The 19754-nt window shown below is 35.5% G+C and overlaps 1 protein-coding gene across 1 annotated transcript in view; it reads right to left on the bottom strand.

Annotated features, from left to right (window-relative positions):
• LOC106669345 (disintegrin and metalloproteinase domain-containing protein 28) overlaps positions 1-19754 on the bottom strand; it is a 219276-nt gene that overhangs the window by 157795 nt on the left and 41727 nt on the right. The window lies entirely within an intron of this gene.

Genomic DNA, 19754 nt, shown 5'->3' with positions numbered 1-19754 from the left:
TCTCTGCCACTTTTCTTCATATTATCATCTCCTCGTTCTGTTCGTAATTCACTCACTCTCTCTCTCACTCACTCTCTCTTTCTCTCACACACTCTATCTATACCCATCTATATCTAATGTATGATATGCATTATATTATATGGATGTCCTTAAGCGAGCAAGTTCCCAGATATAATAATTTTTTAACACACAAATATTTACTCGCAAAATAAGGCAGGATGCGGGGATAAATACGTTGGACAGACAGGATGCAATACAAAAGAAAGATTCATAAAACATATTTGATCTATTAGGGCTAATTAAGGGAAATCAAATTACCTCACGGAAAATCATCATGAACGCTGCACAATACAGATAAAAATGAAACTACTTCACGACGTAGAAAAAGCACAAAAATATGAACATAATAGAAAATTTGGAAATTTACCAGCATTTTTTTTACATTTATCTGTTACCTATACATGATAGTATACTATACAAATATGTACAAATGTAATATCACACAACACAACACTAGCACTAATGCTAGCACCGGTAGAACACATGCCGTTTCTGGCACTCAGTGTGTACGATTAGGGGTTAAGGAGGTCCCGAGGCCACCGTCAGTTGAGGAGACGTGGTGGGTTGTCAGTATGACAATGAGTGGAGGGCTCGAATATGGTTAGGATGGTTCGATAGGTTGGTGTGGAAGGTTTGGAATCTGGACCGGATTAGTTCTTTAACAAAAGGAATGCTGAGGTCTGTGTGGGGTAAGTGATATAATAAGGTGTCTTGACAATTTGTCTAAGGACTTTCAATTGAAAGAACTGGATGTGCTGGATATTGTAAGGCTTGGCAGTACCCCACAGTTCCCCTCCGTATGTCCATATTGGTCTTAGTAAAGTCTTGTACAGTGTGAGCTTTGTCTTAATTGTCAAAGTCGATTTCGGTCTTAGAAGTCTTCTTAGTAATCCAAGTCTTTTTAAGTCTTGTGTGGGGATTCCACATCAGTCTGCTGTCGAGATATAGTCCCAGGAATTTGACTCGAGTGGAAATTGGTATCTCTTTGTTGATTTTCTAACTTAAGACATTTAACACTAAAAATATTCATTAACAAACATTAAAAACTCTATATCTCTATATCAAAAAGGACCGTCAGCAACAATCTAAATTACACAGATTTGATTCTCAGAAATATTGAAGAAGCCTGTCGGACAGACCAACATTATGAAGATAGCCAGACCAAAAATGCATCTGCCGTGCTGCAGATCCACCAATCACGAAAAATAAATTTAACCAAATTCATGGACACTTTTTTTTGCATTGTCCACGTCCACCCAATGAGGGCCCAATAGAATCTTTTCTGACTAAACCATTCATAATAAATCATAATAAGAATGGTCGAGAACGAATTGTTTATAAATCCACTTTTTCATCAAACGGATAAACGATCATTGTACAATGAAGTTCTATTAACAGAGATCCTAAAAACTGCTTGCAAACCGTCAGTTTATTTTTATCTATTCTGATTCCACTTGCATTTGTAGGCGAGCAAAAAATAAATAGAGTTCTGATAACTAACTTTCCCTTCTGTATTGGCTTTTTTAAATAGTCTGAAAGTGAAAAACTTTCAGAAGTATTTTCCGTGGAGTTACAAATTGCTTATGCTTGCTTAGCTTTGAAAACGAATATCATTCCGTGCTTTTCGGTTGGAATAATATCGATTACGTTTACACTTTGGGTTTTCTAAAAAAAAAGGGCCAAAACCAAGAAAAGCCGGAAGGTTTTTATCATTTGATTAATAAGAATGATAAGTTCTGTATTATTTGTAAAAACGGAGAAAAGTAGAAGGCGTCTCGTGGCATACTAAAGCCAAGGGTGGTAACTCACGCGACAGCCGAGGTCGTAAGCTTTATGGGCAATTACAATTATCGATTAGCCATAAAAATTCATTGTTCTGTTTTTCCTCCCGAAAGAAGTCAAAAGATTCTGTTTTAAACATCGTGTTAACATTTATAAACTCCCCCAGCTCGTCAGCCCCACTCTATAGGGTTAATTATAGGGGCTGCTCTTGAAGAGTCGAGGGATCTAAATTGGACTTCGGAAGGGGAGTGCTCGACGTAAAGAGGGTGGAAAAAGGTCGGAGCACCTGGGCGATCACGTGGAGCCGAGTGTGAAACTCAAAATTATTGAAAGGGTTCTGATCAATCAATGTAAAAGTAATCATCCCTCAAGTCCGGGCCGGTTACGAAAGTTCGATTATCTAATACATATTCTATAAGTTAACAAATTTCAATAATTTAAACAGCTTGTTCCTTTATAGAAGAATTTTACACCCTAACTCGCCATTTTATCTACCACAGCCTTACGCTTATCCCTATTCTTATCGCTTATTGATTTGAATTTTGCATACGTTAACCATTCAAGTTCTGAAATAAACTCTAACCTTTTGAAATTCATGGAATTTTTCCTTTTTTGTACTTGTAGTCTTGTAAAGATTGGATTTCTTTATACGACATGTTTTCTTTTAATTCCACCTTAACGGTGACAAAAGGCATTTTAATTGAATTTAGAAGGAAGACAAGCCAAATGCCTGTCTTCTGCGGCTAAATCTTATTAGTAACAGTCACTGATGGAAATAACACGCTGGAATTGATTTTTCATCGGCTACGCCTATGGCGTACTCAGAAGCCTGGTTTCATTTTTGTAAATAATCAAATATATAAGAAAATGTTGTTCGATCAGCTAACAAGCATTTTGGTCCGCCTAATCTCGTTGTTTCGGCTTTAACAACCCACACAATCATTCCACATATCACCACAAATGTATTAAAAAACACCTGTTTAAACAAAAAATCTCTAAAGATTCAGCGAGAATAGAAGCTCAAAATGATAGGAAACGGCTAAACTACATCACTCAGACCCGAAGAGGAAATCTGAAAAACCTATTCGTATGTATCAAGCTATTAAGTATATAAAATAATAATTTAAGAATAGTTTAGAATCTCAATATCAAAAAGGAAGCCGAGGACATGGTGTCATCGGAAAGGAAATGCGTCATAAGCCGCATAATAATTTAAACAATCTTAACGCCGCGCATACAAATCGGATAAACAGTGAACCCAATAGACTTTTGTTGATTTTAACAATCAAAAATAAAACTAACACATATTAAAATTATCCTAAGCTTAAAATTCGCAAACGTTGTCATGTCTGCCGGTTGAATTTGGAAGTTGTAGTACCTATTCAACTGCCTGGTATGTGGCACGAATTTTCACAGCATTTCGTAAGCTTCTCGCCTACGAGACCTCGTAACACACGTAATTTCAGGAATCGAGGACAGCAGAAACAAGTTATTCACCCGACTAAATGGTCCTAATTCGTAACCGCAAAAATTAGTACTGTTTTAATTTCTTCATTTTTAATTTGACGCGTTTGCAAGGACTGGAAAACTGCAATATTTGAAGAACACTTCCTGTTAAGAGAGAGGACAACCAGTTTTATTACCCTCTTCAAGGTAGAAGCAAACATGTGCTTCAAATACTAAGTGACAGGATTTGACCTCTTGACGTGCTGGCCTATTAAATTAACCCTTGAAATAATGACCGTTCTATAAAGATCATAATGAGAGTCTACTGCCTGTGTGACCCATTAACAAAAAATTGTGGGCTGAATAAACATGCGAATACACTGAACCAAATCTGCAGCTATCGACTTACTGCTATTGCTTGTAAAAGGCACCTCAATATAATGGAAGTTACGAAAAGATGGACGCCTAAACCACTCACCCTCTCTTTCATTCTTTCACTCTCATTCATTCCCTTGTTACTTTCTTAAAACTTCAATCTCTTTCTCTCACTAACTGAATCTCTCAATCACTCATTAAAACACTCCCTCATTCACTAAATGACAATCTTTCAATATCTCTGTCTATATTCTCTCTCTCTCTCTCTCTCTCTCTCTCTCTCTCTCTCTCTCTCTCTCTCTCTCTCTCTCTTTTCTCTCTCTCTCTATCTCCCATCTATGTACAAATCAATCTATCGATAGATCTAGGATCTATGAATAATTGTTTATCTCTCTCACTATGTTATCATCATATGAAAATAATCATCTAAACATCATTATTTCTTCGTTTTCTCTCTCTTTCTCTCCGCGATCATTCACTCGCACTTTCTCTATCTTTTGCTCTACTTTCAAAACTGCTATGTTAGCGGAAAGAAAGGACATGTGTGTCCTATTCTGTAATAAAAGTGTCAAGGGTCACAACCTCTCACACTCTTCTCCTCTTCCTACGTAAGCCATCAATCACTCCATAATATATTCGGATGGTGTGTTGTTATATGTTTTACCTTACTTACATCCGTCCTAATTTATAGTTTCATAATGCTAAGGTAAAATAAAAGTTTTCAATTTACCCGGTCTCTGAACCCAGTGGGTGGGGGAGGGGTTCTGCCGTGACAAAACGTTTCCTTTCTCGTCCTCCGTTCCCCTTTTCGCTTTTAACTCTCTTTTTACCGTCATGTCAGTCTCCGTTCCTCCCTTTTCGATCTAATTATCGAAAAGCGGTGATAACCGGACGAAAAAACAAGCCAGGACGAGATTCCTGACTCCGAATACCATTTTCAATAACGACCATCGATCGCGTATCAAAAGATATTGGATAAATATAGCACCCTTTGAAACTAACAAACAGAGACGCCCTTGTACGGGATCCGTTTTATGTCGATTCCCAAGTCAGATTTTTAAGCGCGTGTTATTCAACGAAAATAAACTCTATTTTTAGGACGGTGGAAGGACCAAAGGGCGAGGAGCAGCAATAGAGACCAGCTGTTGCTTAATGGATATTTACTACAAAACCGCACAGACACAACAAATGCTATTTACGATTTTATTCATCGGCGCGCAAGCCGATTCCTCAAACAACTTAAACAAACAATCACTAAATAAGAGGCACAGTTCGATTTTCGACACTGACCAATTTGTTTCGACAAATTGACACGTCAACTCAAGTAATAGTCCAATGTTGTAACAAGACGATTGTGCCATTCCATCAGAAATTCTTGGCACGTCTGCATTATTAATTTATTAATCTTAAGCTTCATTATTTCTCAATGTTGATTTCAGTTTTACTTATAGTTTAAAAATTTTAATTTAATAAAAAAAAAGGAACGTTTGATTATAATGTTTTACCAAGTAGAAGCATTATTTTATAATAACGTTTAATTTCGATACAAAAACATACACATATCATTAAAGCGAAGAACTCTAAAAAATACAATATTTGTATGTTCTGTCCTAGTCATATTTTTGGGTTTAGTCCTGAAGCTTTTCGAATCGTCTCTTCAAACTGAAAAGCTGTGCCTAATCAAGTCTGTTCTAGCTAGGCCGAATGGCTGATCCATTGATAAATAACGCAAGAGATAAGTCAATAAGTAATAATGGGTAGCAATTATATATTCAAATTTAAAAAAGACTGGATTAGATTACCTAATTTGCATGTTTGCTTTCGATCGAATCCTACCCTTATTATCTGTGACTTTTTATACCTCTTGGTTAGAAAAGCAATATTCTCTTTTCTTAGAAGCGACGGGAATCGCCTCTGTCCTTTGAAAATTTGCTTCATGTGTTTCTAAAGGTTTATTTTTGTAGAGATTGATCGAATCCTTGGTGATCCCAATTTTCTAATCAAAAATGTATCATCCATGATCATCATTAAATGAATTTTTCAGTTTTTGTTTTATACACCATCTTTTTCTAGGTTCAGCTCTATTGGTCTCGGCAACTAGTGAAAGTTATTGGCTTTTTGTCCTGCCACCGTACTGCAACGAATTTATTACAGTTACCCCTTTTTCGACAAGGCTAGGCAATGTATAGTTTTAGTATAGTTTAGTATAGTTTTACATGAAACTAGGATAACCTTTGGAGAAAGTTTTCCTCAAATTCGCATCCTTTTCATTGTTCAGCCTGTTTACATTTCAGGCTCTTTCAATTCTAGGATGTAGAGCTCTGATTTCCCCCTCAGCTTAGATCGGTTTGTTGATGTCCTCACCTTTTTTTGAGACGAGAGGCAAAATCTTTTTTTATTTGAGATTTAGATTAGATATTTCCCTAATTTAGAAATCGAAATAAATGGTATTAAAATAAATAACGTTTTGAGTAAAGATTTATCGCAGAAAAATAATATGAATTTATAAATCCTTCGTGGCTTGGCAGTTTATTAACCTATAAGTTTATAAAAATTGTCAAAAAGCAGGAAATAAGCTCATTTTACACAAAACAATCATTTCGACGATTACAATTGAAAGATAACGTGAAAAAAAAGGAAAACCAATCTTTCGCCAAGTGTAACTTGAGGAGAAGTAAACAGAAAAATATTTTACGAATGCTGCTTTACAGAAAACCTACGTGCAGTTGGATTCATAAAACTGTGATGAAGATTAAGGAACGACGAAATTTTCAATCGTAAAGTTTGTAACATTAGGAAAATATTAAATCGTACATTTTTAACAATTCTAGTCTAATTAAGGTAAAGTTTTCGAATAAATAGTGTATAATTAATTTGTCGTCCTCGAATTGCCAAACAAAACCATTTTATCAAGAAGAAACGTACAAGCTGGGGCGTCGGTGGCCGCAACGGTTTAGGCATTGGCACAGCGCTCATTTACAGTAAGGTATAGGTCCCGGGTTCGAATCCAGCGGCCCTGCATTCGAATCCGACATACTTACAAATGGGCTTTTTTTCAAAAACACCGGCACCCTGAGGGTTTATACGACCTCTGCTGTTCCGAACAGGCTTTAAAAAAAATATACACGCTAAATTGCAGTAACGATGTGGAGTAAAAATAATTGTTAAAATATTATCATTTATAAGAAAATAAAGAAAATGGTAAGTCAATTATGCTTTATTCTGTCGGGTTTGCTAGATGGAAAATAAGGCGTGACAACAAAGGGGAAAATTATTTTATAAAACCATCCTTCTGCAGTAATTGTATCCTTTCTGACATTTCATTTGCCCAGCATTTTTTAAACTATCGATTTAATACCCATTGTAGAAATAGAAAAAAACTTTTAGGGCTGTTATGTAATGACAAATTTATCATCCATCGGTGTATGGAGGAGAATGAACTCTTGAAAAAAAGATTTGTATGATTTAATTGATGGATCGGAATTTCATACTTGGTTGGGAAATATTAATCCTCGCTAATACTTTATTGAAACTTTTCCATCTTCAACTTAATCCAAACTTCAAGAAGAAAAACAAAACTTTTAAAATAAGCATCCCGGGATTATAAAAGATTGTCCAATGACGACATATCAGATAAAAGACACTTTAATCTAATCCAAACAATCCGGCCTGTTCGCCAAGATTGTTAATCCGCTCGTTGCAAAGGGCGTCGAGCGCTTTTCATTCCGCGGCTTAAAAATTCACAGAACGGCACCAAACTGGGTACGAATCGGGCTGCTTTGTTAATCCGGAAACGGGTTGGATTGCAGGGAACGGTGTCAAAAGAATCTTTTATGGTTGCTCACAACCGGGTTTCCGCTTGGTACAACAGCGTAAAAAAACAATCTATTATCTTATTTATCAGTTTTTTAAAATAATTCAAGCGGCCTTTCACTCTAAAAGTCTCTGATGCCGATTTATTCTAAATAAATAGATATTTTCAGCAAGGCAGTGAAAAAGATACATTTTAAAAATAATTAAAGGCACAAAGCTAATTGACATAGTTATTGGTTTTTGAGAAAATTGGGTTATATGCATGGCATGAACACAAAGAAAAGTCAATAAATTTGCATTCGATTATACACGCTATATTGATTTTCAACACGATCTAACCTTGATTTATGAACTTTCAATGATTTATGATTGCATACGATTGATGTAAAATACTGTTTGTAAACCAACATGAAATAAGTCGATTTTCGTTGCCAATTTAAAAAAAAATATGGGAACTGTACTGGGTTGCAACAGGCAATCCGAGCTAATATTAAAGCAGCTATTATACCACTTAAACAATACAGAAAACAGAGAAGAGGTATTAACAAAAGTTCCCATGGTTGAATTACAACGCTGATAGTTTATCTGATTAACTACCAGCTGAAAATACAAAACTTACAGTAACATGGTAGTTGTGATTTATGAAATTTGAGCTATAAAACATCTAATTTAGATGTATATATGTTTGTGCTGTGCGGTGTTATAAAGTTATAAATGGTGTGATTGCCGTCTGTCGCATTTTACACACACCATACTGAATTATATACTTGAACAAAACAACAAGTAACTTTGTAGATATTTAAATGGCCATGACAAATTTACAGCTTTGCATGTTATTACTATTCAAAGATATTTTTACTATTTGTTGGTTGTTGTAAATATTTACTACTTAAGGAGGGTACTACTTAAGGCCCGATTTCAATTTTTTTTTATTACAATACATTATTTTTTATCACATAAACAGAAAGAACCATGTCACGACTCCTATTCAGGTTAAACTATGATTTGATCAATACAAAAAAAACTGAATTTAACCTTATCATTTTGGTCGGCCTATCTTCGCTGGATTACTCAGTCTTGCGGCACATCGCCAGTTTCAGAGTGTCTGTGTGTGTCTAGAAGTCAAGACTCTTTTATAAGGGCGTGAAGGGGGGGTCCGAGAGTCGGTATTATCTTTGTTGGTCGCTGTCCTTGGTCGATTAAATCTGGGTTATTTCGATTGTAACAGTCAGTCCTTTTTCTATTAAACTGGTTTGGTATCTTTTAAATTGGTAAAGGGCTTTTTTTATGTTAAATTTGTAATGTTGGTAAATTTTCAAGTTTTCGATATGTTCTTTTTTTTTGTCTTTTTCTACGACGTGCAGTAGTTTCATGCTCGTCCGTATTGATCAAGGTTCGTGATGGTTTTCTGTGAGGTGAGCCGCGGAATCTGATTTGCCTTAATTTTCCCTACTCAATCTTATATGTTCTTTATACATATTATTTTATTTTTCGTCCTGTCTGTCCAACGTATTTGTTTGCGTATTATATGTAAATTTGCGATTAAATGTTTGTGGTGTGTGAGAAAAAAAGAAAATTTTGTCATGTCTGAGAACATGCTCCATTAAGGACATCAGCATAATATGCGTATATACATAATGTTACATATTAGAAGAAGAAGAAGAAGAAAAATAACTTTATTCTGGGACTGGTGTCCCCTAAGAATAATTTACATGAAATAAATAAAGGAAGTTCCTTCTATGAAGTTAAAAGTAAAAAAAAAATAAAAATAGAAATCATGGCACAATGTATACCAGTAAGGCAGGCCAGAAGAGAAAATTACGAGAATATTAAACAAAAATAACAAATGTTAACGTGACATATTAACATATTAATACATAACGTGATTAATATTAGAGAGAAAGAGAATAGGACAGAAAGTTTGCCCTAAAAATGTACTCAGGAAACTAGGCTGGTCAGTGGTCAGAACGCAGTTTCATGGCTCTTCATCTTTATCAGAAATCCTTCTTCAACGTGTTTTAATATCAATAATTAATTAATTTAATATAAATAATAATAGTGGTTATAGTTAAAAAATAGTATGTGTGTGGGCACGCGCGCGCGACATGTAGATATGTAGATGGATAGATAAATAGATATATAGATAGATAGAATGAGCGAGAAAGAGAGAAAGGGAGGCATGGTTATATTGTTTTATTTAAGTCGCAGTGATTTGGTCAACTTTAATCATTCTCTCCAATGACTAGGTGAGAGAGAAGGAAAGAAAGAAAGAAAGAAAGAAAGAAAGAAAGAAAGAAAGAAAGAGAGAGAGAGAGAGAGAGAGAGAGAGAGAGAGAGAGAGAGAGAGAGGGAGAGAGAGAGAGAGAGAGAGAGATGAACCCACAAACAGAGAAACTGATTATTGTTTTTATTTATAGTCGCAGTGATTTGGTCAACTTTAATCATTCTTACACCCAATGACTTGGTGAGAGAAAGAGTGAGGGGGAGGGGGAGAGAGTGAGACGGACAGTAAAACAGGGACAAACAGTCATACAGAGAGAAAGAGAGATACCTGTATTTTCAACGTTTACTATTTTGGTAAACTACTCTCACACTTTCTCACTCACACAGATGCAGACACGACACGCACCCAAAAAAAACAAACATACTTCTCTAACAGAACAAAATGTTCATCAATAAATAAATCAGACAAATCGTTCATTTTCTGTCTTTCTTTCTTTCACCCTTTCTTTCTCTCTACATCCTTCTTCATCCTCTCGCGTTTTCATATTCCTATTATTTCCGACAGAAATTAACACATTATAAAATATAAAAGAATTTTAAAAAATGGTTATTATTGATTATTTCTTCATCACGAATCTATTATTATAGTCAGCTTAGGATATAAAAAACTTTAAAGTCCAAGAGATCATTTTTATATAAATTAATTTCAATTTATTATAAACCCTGTATACTTAGCTAGTTGCGACTTCGTGACTTACAATTAGACCTATGAAATTTAAAAAAGACTCATCTTCATAATAAGAATACAATAATCAATTTAAGAATGGAAATATTTTAAATAAATTTTTGGTGATTAGTGACCGTTAATCGATATTTATTTAGAAATTATGAGACGTGGTCTGGTGTGATGTAGGTTTCAGAAAAACATTTTCTTTATCGTGCCAACGTTTCGATCTTCATTGAGATCATCTTCAGGGCCTGGGATTTACAAACATTGTTTACATATAACAATTACATTTTGGATGTGGAAAAATGAATTTATACAATGCAAAATATATTTTTTATATATTCAATCAAAGTATTTCTACTCACTTTGAAGTGTTTATTGAAGTGAAGAATTCTTTTTTATACAAATATAAAAAAGAAAAAAAATATATTTTGCATTGTATAAATTCATTTTTCCACATCCAAAATGTAATTGTTATATGTAAACAATGTTTAAAAATCCCAGGCCCTGAAGATGATCTCAATACAGATTGAAACGTGGCACGATAAAGAAGATGTTTTTCTGAAACCTACATCACACCAGACCGCATGTCACGATTTCTAAATAAATATTTTAAATAAAGTTCTTTTGGACGGTTTCATTTTCATACACATATTTCTAGCTGGCTAATTAATCATGCTGTACTTAATTTAATGATCTGTCTAATTGAAGATAGTCTTCAACCCAATAACGATTATTTACTCACGCTTTGTTTTAGTTAGAAGCAAGAAGTGTGCTAATTTCTGTCGAAAAATATGCGTGAAAAAATTAAGAGAAGTGGTGGCATTATAATAAAAATTGTGAATTGAATATCGGAGAGGAAGGCGTATCTCCTGACCCGACCAGGCCCATCGGAATATGCAATAATGCCTTTCGCTTAGGAAACACGGGCGTTCGCGTTGGTTTAAATTGCCCAGGGGCGGGGATCTCCAAGGTGGTATATTGAACGTGGCAATCCGGTTGTTGTGGTCCGGACCCTTTACCTGGAGGGCTTCCCCTGTCCAACTCCCTTTGAATGTCAATCGCATCCCAGGGGAGGGGCTTATTGCCGGCAATTTTCCTAAACGCAGAACGAAATTTTGACCTGAGGGGGAGAAAAACTCGTTCCTTAGAGCTGAATAATTTAGATATTTTTGTTTAAAATAAGTTTGATGTTTAAAACTGCATCGTTAATTGTGGATTAGCCGCTTTGAGTAGTTCGATCAAAACTGATCCACGGTCCCAAGAGTCGCTCAAACTTTGGTGTTAAGCCGAAACGCGCCTTACACCGCGGAGAAGACAGGCTGACCGATTATGATCGATTCTGATCGAACACCAAGTCCACAAAGCTTACGTTAAGCCTTAATCTTTTGTTACAACAGGTGGGGAATTATTATTATTATTATTTTTAACAGTCTTAAGTGTCCTATGGGTTTGAGAGCTTTCCCTTGATAAAAGGGTTTTTGGGCTATATCGATTAAATTCATCCGGGAAGTTCAAATGTTTAGTTATAGTTCAATTCCCCAGACCTCAAGTATGTTAATGCCCCAATTTGAGAAAATTAACGCCTCGAATATTTCCTTGCCAGCCTTGTCTATAAGCTTGAACAGTTTACCATCGTTATCAGTCTGTATTACATGAGACACACGGCTCAACGATTTCGTCGAAAGTTATTTTTTAATCAATGACAATTTAAAAAAAAAAAAAAAAGGTAAATAAATAACACACCATTAATGATTGCGTACGTAACGGGTTTCGTACTGCAAAACATTACATGCTTAGCCTACTGTGAAAACAAACTAAATACAAATTCATACAAGCCTTTACAAGGCAAAATTGTAATTATTAATCCATTTATGTTTAGTGGTCTAATTGGCCCAATTACTTATTTCAATTAATTATTCCTTTTATGAAAGGTCTTGGTTGAGATGAAAAAGTTAACGTCAGGAGCGGGATTCGAACCCACAACCTTCGGCTTCAAAAATGGCAAAAGAGGATCAATCCGAAAGGTTGTAGTTTGAGAAGGGAGTTGGTGTCCGGGTGGATCGAAGTCACGACAGCTCAAGTGGTTAGAGCAGAGTATTTAGTCGAAGGTCGTGGGTTCAAATCCCGATCGTGACACTAACTTTTTCATCTCAACCAAGACTTGCATAAAAAGAATAATTAATTGTAATTATTATTCTGACAATTTTTCAAAGCAAAAAATAAACAAGTTTCACCCAAAATACCTTCAATTATAAAAATTGCTAGAAGAAAATATAGTCGAGTTAAGCGAGTGGGATTGGAAGAAGAGATTTACTCATTTTTAAGAAGAGACTTTTCTCCCAGACAAAAAATATCGTCCTATTGGGAAACTTTGGTATGTTACCCGCCGCTGCACTTTGATGTAAGCCTCTAAACCAGGGAAATTTAAGAGGCAGTTTGTGATTTACTTTCAAGAAACATCCCCCAAAAGTTTTATTAACCGGAAATTTTTCCAGGATGTTTTTTCTTTTAGTTTTTCATTAATTGTGATATTAAGTATGTGCAATTTTCAAGCCGGTATGTTGTCCATTTAAAAGCCTTGAAGGAAACGATAAAGTGAGGGCATAAAAAGTTTTTCAGCGTTCATCAAGCGATTTTAAACTGTATGTAACTAATCTGCTATTAATTGGTAGAACAAACAAAACAAGCCAATAAATCATCGCTACTCAACAATGATTTTAATGATTTTATAATATGAGAAAAATCATATTTTGCGATCACGGATGTTTACCACTGGAGTGGAAACCCCGTTAAAAGAGTAAAAAATTGTCTCTATTCGTCGTGACCGTGGCTGTGACGAAGTAAAAATAAAATCAGATGAATTGTAACAATATTAGTAGTCAATATTTTGGAAATAATTACGTAAAACAAATAATCTCGCTTATTCTCTTCATAGTTAAATTAATGATTTTTTAGCTAGGAGCGAGAACAAACGGACCAGACTTGCTCGTTTCTATTCCCCAATCCACAGTTATACTCCCCGGGGGCGGGTCGGTGCCTGGTGGGAGGGGTTGCCCTGGGTTCCCTGGGCAAGTTTGGCCCCGGAGTTCCGGGAGATGCGGACTTTTCCTTGTTGGTCTGTTGTAAATAGTTTTTATCTGCATCTTCGATATGATCTCCGAAGGGAAGAAAAAATTAATTAAAAACTAAATAATAAAAGGGGAGCCCGATGTCCTGATGTAGTGGGCTTCATGGCCGTTTCGCACTGCGGGCACTCTCGAATCGCCTGTTCTCGCCAAAATAGTGATCCTCTGAACCAATTGTCACATGATACATGATTATGTGTAAACCCGACAAATCCCCCTTATACAGACCTCTAAGCCTTCTCCTAATTCTAGAGCATAAAGATTCGAAAACATTTCAAAAGACTAGCCCCACATTCAACTTTCGCAACACCCTCTCTATATATAAATTTGGTTTTTGATCTCTACATTCTACCATATGGCAGGGATTACTAACAGTCGACACAATATCCCCTGCCTTAGAAAATATGCATCATTGCTCAGCAATTTTTCTGGATGTCACAAATGTTATGGCTTACCGTGGTTTCTTTCTCTAATTGAAAAGTTTCCTTCATCACACGGCATCCTGAATTCCTTCTTCTCGGATCGATGTTTTAAGATGAGATATTTCAAACATCAAGCCCATGAAGGCATTCCGCAAGAGAATATAATAGGGCCAATCCTCTACACAATTTAAACCAGTGACATACCCCCTAAAACCCAAATCAAAAACTTCCCGGATGACATTGCAATCTCTCCTCACACTCTGATTCTATCCAAGTGGCAGAAGCATCCCAAGAAAACCTAGAGCTCATTACGGAATGATGCATTCGGTGGCGCACGTAAACAATAAAGTAATCCCGCTATCCAACCAAATCCAATATATTGGGCCGTACTTGGATGTAGTGGGAATCCTACTTGGAACCCACGGCTAACTAAGACGCTCATTTGGACCTATATCTGCATTAAGTGTACACACAAAACTAACCTAACAAAACTCAGAGTTAAAGTGGGGCTTAGCCTAAAGTCCTAGTGGTAATCTCAACGCTCCCTTCCACAACACTAACCAAACCATCAACAAAGACCTAGATATCCTATTTTCCCATAACTCCCACTCCAATCTCTCCTCCACACAAAATCAGCGCAATCCAGCTTCAACGTCCCACCCCAACTATCCTCTACAATCTATCTTCTTAGGCAGCTAAGAAGATAGAGTTCCAGCAATCCCCTAACAGGTTCCTGCCAGATCGTTATATACATTGTTTTAATATTTTTGTTATTTATCACAATGCAAAATAAAAACGACTTGATTTTATTTAACTTTAAAATGTTAATGTGTTATTTGTCGAATGGGTTCTAGTCAGGAGAGAGAACAAGCGGACCATATCTATCTGCTCATTTTTAATTCCATTAATTGATTAGAAATAGAATAATTTTTCACCCAATTTACCTTCAGGTGCCATAGACTAGGATTAGACGTCAAGAAAAATTATAATTGTTGAACCTAATCGACAATTTCTTGTCCAACTAGGATAGATAAGAGATGAGATAAACATCTAACCGCGGGCTATAAATTATAATTATAATATTATAATAATTAGATGATTTAGATGTATGCTAATCAAGTTGTACTTACTTAAGATGGCGTGACTTAAGTTCAAACCGGCGAGATACAAAGTAGTAGCGAAAATGGACAAACCCGAAATGATCAATGTCGCGATTATTAAGTTGTTACCCGTTGTATCAGGTTAAAACTGTCGTGTTATTAAAACTTTTTTCTACCCTTCCGATTCTTTTGTGAAAATTTCTATTGCAAGAACTTGACAGTAAACCGATGCTTAAATCTTAATAGACAGCTTGAGTTTTGTCAAAGAATGGAGAAATTACGTTGAAAAACGCTATTGCCTTTCAGATTTCCATTCGAGTCAGATACTTAGGACTATAATAAGATAGCAGACTGGCGTTGAATGCCCCCACAGGAATTAAAAACAACTATGAAGACATTTAGGACTGGAATCTGTTTTAACCGTCAAAACTCAATTAATTCTTTAAATGACGGTACTGCAACAAATTTAAACATAGGAGAGGTAACTGCTAGGTTCTGCCAAGCCAAATATCCAGTGAAACTAATCCTTCCTGTAGATGAACTGATCCATAACCCTACTGCCTAAACCCCATCTACACTTTCCCACCCTGAGAAACGGCCAAATCGCCTTCAACGACAATGGCCTCGAGACAGCCTCCACTTTTAAACCCTCATATTAAGTGCGAGCGTTGGCTGCTTTCTCTTAACGGGAGTTGTGACTGGAAGAAAAAAACAAATTGATGAAATGGCAAATTTGCATATGCACCAGAGAAAAAGTTCACTATTTTGACATTCATGCTAAACTGGCGTTAGGTCATTTTTTTGGGACCTTCTTCACGCGCGGGCTTGTTGAACTACCACGCGTTTCGGCAGTGCGCCATCTTCAGTGAGGAACTCCTCTCCAGCTCCTCACTGAAGATGGCGCAATGCCGCAATGTGTTTGAGTTATTTCAACAAACACGCGAGCGAAGACGGACCCAATAAGTGACCCAATGACGGTTCAGCATGAGTTCGCAGACTCGCAGACCAACACCCATCATCAAATTATTTTGACGTTGATGGTGTCATCTTCAAGACCTTTTCAAAAAGATCATCAGTACGTTGAAATATGTTTCAACAATAAGACTTCAAACAGGGACATTTGATCTTGTTTCGTCCAAACTGCATACTTTAAATATTAACATACTTTTTCTCCAAATGCTGACCAATTTTGAGTCATTTTACATTGAAGTACAAACGACATTTTACCGTTTTTCCCAATTTACTCTTATTTAAACAAGGTTAGGAAAGTTTTGGATATTTCAATATAGTAAATTAATGAATATTACATTTGTAGCACGCGTATTTCGAGTTAAGCAACATAAAAGAGATTAGAAAACACCACAATTTCATTCTATACTCGAGAGTGCTATAGTTGCAAAATAGTACACTAACATCAAAAAATCTCGACTTTAACACACTTAACAGTTACCACAGTTTGCGTAATCACTATTAGTTTGTTTACACTTTAGTAAAAAGCATCAACATACGTTAATAATATGATTTAGTTAGTAGGAGGATTCACAAGATGGTAGAAACTTGAGCAAACATATTTAGTTGTCGTTTTCTATTTATGGAGGCATTTTTCGTTCAACCTTTGTAATTTTAAATATTAAACCGCTTATTTGGCCAAATGTTGATGAATGTTGTGTTATTCTAGAGTTTATTAATTTATTTTGTTTCATGGGGCTAAGCCTATACAGTCAGGATTTTCATACAAATGGGATTATAAGATAAGATAAACGTTTATATTTCCAAATAATATAAATTAATGTTGAAAATTTTACGAAAATATAAAAGACATACGTCCAAGCAAACGTAATAAACTGATTGCTAATAATACATTACTGTTTATGAGAAAATAAATTAAATTTGTGCACCAATAGGTAAATAATGAACTGAATATAACTTGTAGAATTAATTGAGACCTGAGTACAAATAAAATATGAAATTCTTTTCGTCATTTACTCTGATTTAAACAAGACTAGTTAGGTTTTGGATGTTTCGATACTGTCGGTTATCGGCTATCAGGATTACTGTTTTAAAAAAAGTTTTTCCATTTTGAGTTTTGTACCTAATAAGTAAACCAAAACCTGTGATTAAAATTTAACTCCAAGCCAGGTAGTGTGAAGTATGCTATAGTTACGGCATAATACACATTTGTCCCAAAATTTCTTGACTTAAACCCAATTAACAATTAGCACAGCTTTCGTTATTCCCCTATTTTCTCTTTTAGTTAAAATTCTACAAAGAACATCACTATACGTTTATAATATGATGTATTAAAGCGCAACCGCTTAAGCAATCAAGTTTAATGATCGTCTCTTTTTACTGAGGAATTTTTCGTCCAATTATTGATCAATTTTGTGTTATAATATATTTAAGTAAAAACAATAATTGAAATTTTATTCCTAATTTACTCTGATTTATACAAGTTAAGTTGTGGATTATTTAAGATTTGGAAGTTTTAATATTATAATTTAAATTAATTAGTCTTTATGTAAGGTTTTGGTTGAAATGAAAAAGTTAGTGCCACGAGCGGGATTCGAACCCACGACCTTCGGGTAAATAATCGTGACTGCTCAAGTGGTAGAGCAACGGCGTATTTAGCCGAAGGTCGTGGGTTCGAATCCCGCTCGTGGCACTAACTTTTTCATTTCAATCAAAATCTTACATAGAAAGATTAATTAATTGAAAGAAGTAATTTGGTCAATAGACCACTAAATATAATGAATTATAATTAATTATGATAGGATTAATTATGATTATTTCATGCTTTAAATAGTGAAATGATCGTGTGAACGTTTTGGGCATTTTTTTACTTTTTACATATTTAACAAACTGAAGCCTTACTTTTGATATAATGGATTTGCAAAATTTTTCCACTTTAACTCGTTTATCACGATTATCATAGTTTGTGTGAATCTGTATTTGCATTCAGGGAAAGTTGCAATTTTTGTATTTGTTGTATTAGATGTAGTGCTCTGGAAGAGCGAGTCTCTCTCGGATTTATTGTTTTATGAAAGAGATGTTTTTCCTTTTCTTATTCCGACAGCGAGCGGACCCGGCCATCTTGGTCTGATGGAGCAACGACAACTGAATCATTAATAAGAGTTCCCTTATGAAAATTATTGATATGCCGGTCTGGGAAAAGTAGCGCGTTTGGAAAATCTTAAATTGTGACCTTTCTCTTGTCGAATCATCGGAGAACGACGACTTTCCCACTATTTTGTTATTTTACAAGAAAACACTTTTTGACACTTTCTGATGCGTCACGTCTCGCTGATTGACTCGCTCCTACTTCTCAGGGTGCGATTCGGTTCAAAAGCAAATTGGAAAACCACCGGGATAAAATCGAGTTAGGAGGCGGGACGAGACAAAGGTGCCGGCTGTTTCCGACCGCCGCGCCGTCCTGGTTCAAGTCAGGGTGGATTTGTTTGTTCCTACCGGTTGGAAAATAATCTCGCCATAATAACGCATAGCTCGGATAAAATTAAGTTGGAAACCGTGTAAAATTAATTTAAACCCCACGACCTACTTCCGCTTTTGTAAAAGTAGATTTGAATTCGGGTAAATGGGCTAGGAGATAAAATCATTTTTCAACTATCACACTCCTGACTGTAAAATACATGTAAATAAACCAAATTCAAGATTATTTTATCAATTTAAAGTTTATTGTCAAGTAGATAGCATTGTTTTCTATTTTACCATTAAAATAGTTCATAGAGTTTAATGTTTTTATTACTGTATTAAGAAAAGTTAATTATGGTATACAAATGATAATGAAAGTTAATTTACCTGAAGTAAGGCTTAATTTAACATGTAATATAATACATTTAATGTAATAATAAACTTTTATCGTTCATTTTTCCAGTGTACTGTGATTCTTCTTACTACGTCAAATTATCGACTAACGCTGATGTGTTTTTTTAAAGGCGGCTCCAGACATGCGGTATTCGCCGAATGCCGATTGCCGCCGAATATTTGCCAAGTCTGCAGATGCTGGTCTTGGCATTCGCGAAATAGCGTGCCTACGTGTACACACACGCGTGTTTTGTATAACCTCCTGGTCGTTTCGTAAACAGGGAATACGTACTTTCCAAATGCCGTGGGATTCCTCTATGTTCTACAAATCGTAATGGACAACAGTGAAACTGTCACTGCTGCAGCTGCGGTTACTATTTTGTGCAGTGGCTACAAACTAATTGAAAAATATATTTAATTATATTTTTTTATAGTTTTAATTATTGCTTTATTTATAAAACAAATTATGATTTGTAAGAGAAGCTTTCCAAATTATTGTTTCTGTTTCGTAAACATCTTAGAACTGCAAAACTGATGCATTGGTTCAATCCATTCCCAACAAGAAAAAACAATTGTTATTGTGTAAATTAAAACATCCATAGTAGTTAGCAATCGTTTATTAATGAGAAATAAATAGTATTAAATAGAGTTGGTTAAAGGTATGTACAGTTATAGTAGATGCCCGAATGAGTGGATGGTTTGACTGCGGTTACTTCACGAATATTCGTGCCCTTTGAAGCGGACAAGAAAACCGACAAAAAGCCGAGCACGGCGAGCACCGGATGTTGTTATTCGGCGAATAGCTATCCACACTAGTCGGGATTCGGCGACAATTTGTGCGGCATTCGGCGAATAC

Source organism: Cimex lectularius, unplaced genomic scaffold, assembly GCF_000648675.2.
Source record: "Cimex lectularius strain Harlan isolate CLEC.00 unplaced genomic scaffold, Clec_2.1 scaffold147, whole genome shotgun sequence".
Taxonomy (NCBI): domain Eukaryota; kingdom Metazoa; phylum Arthropoda; class Insecta; order Hemiptera; family Cimicidae; genus Cimex; species Cimex lectularius.
The sequence above is the reverse complement of the archived record's forward strand: the minus strand, read 5'-3'. Positions and strand labels throughout refer to the sequence as shown.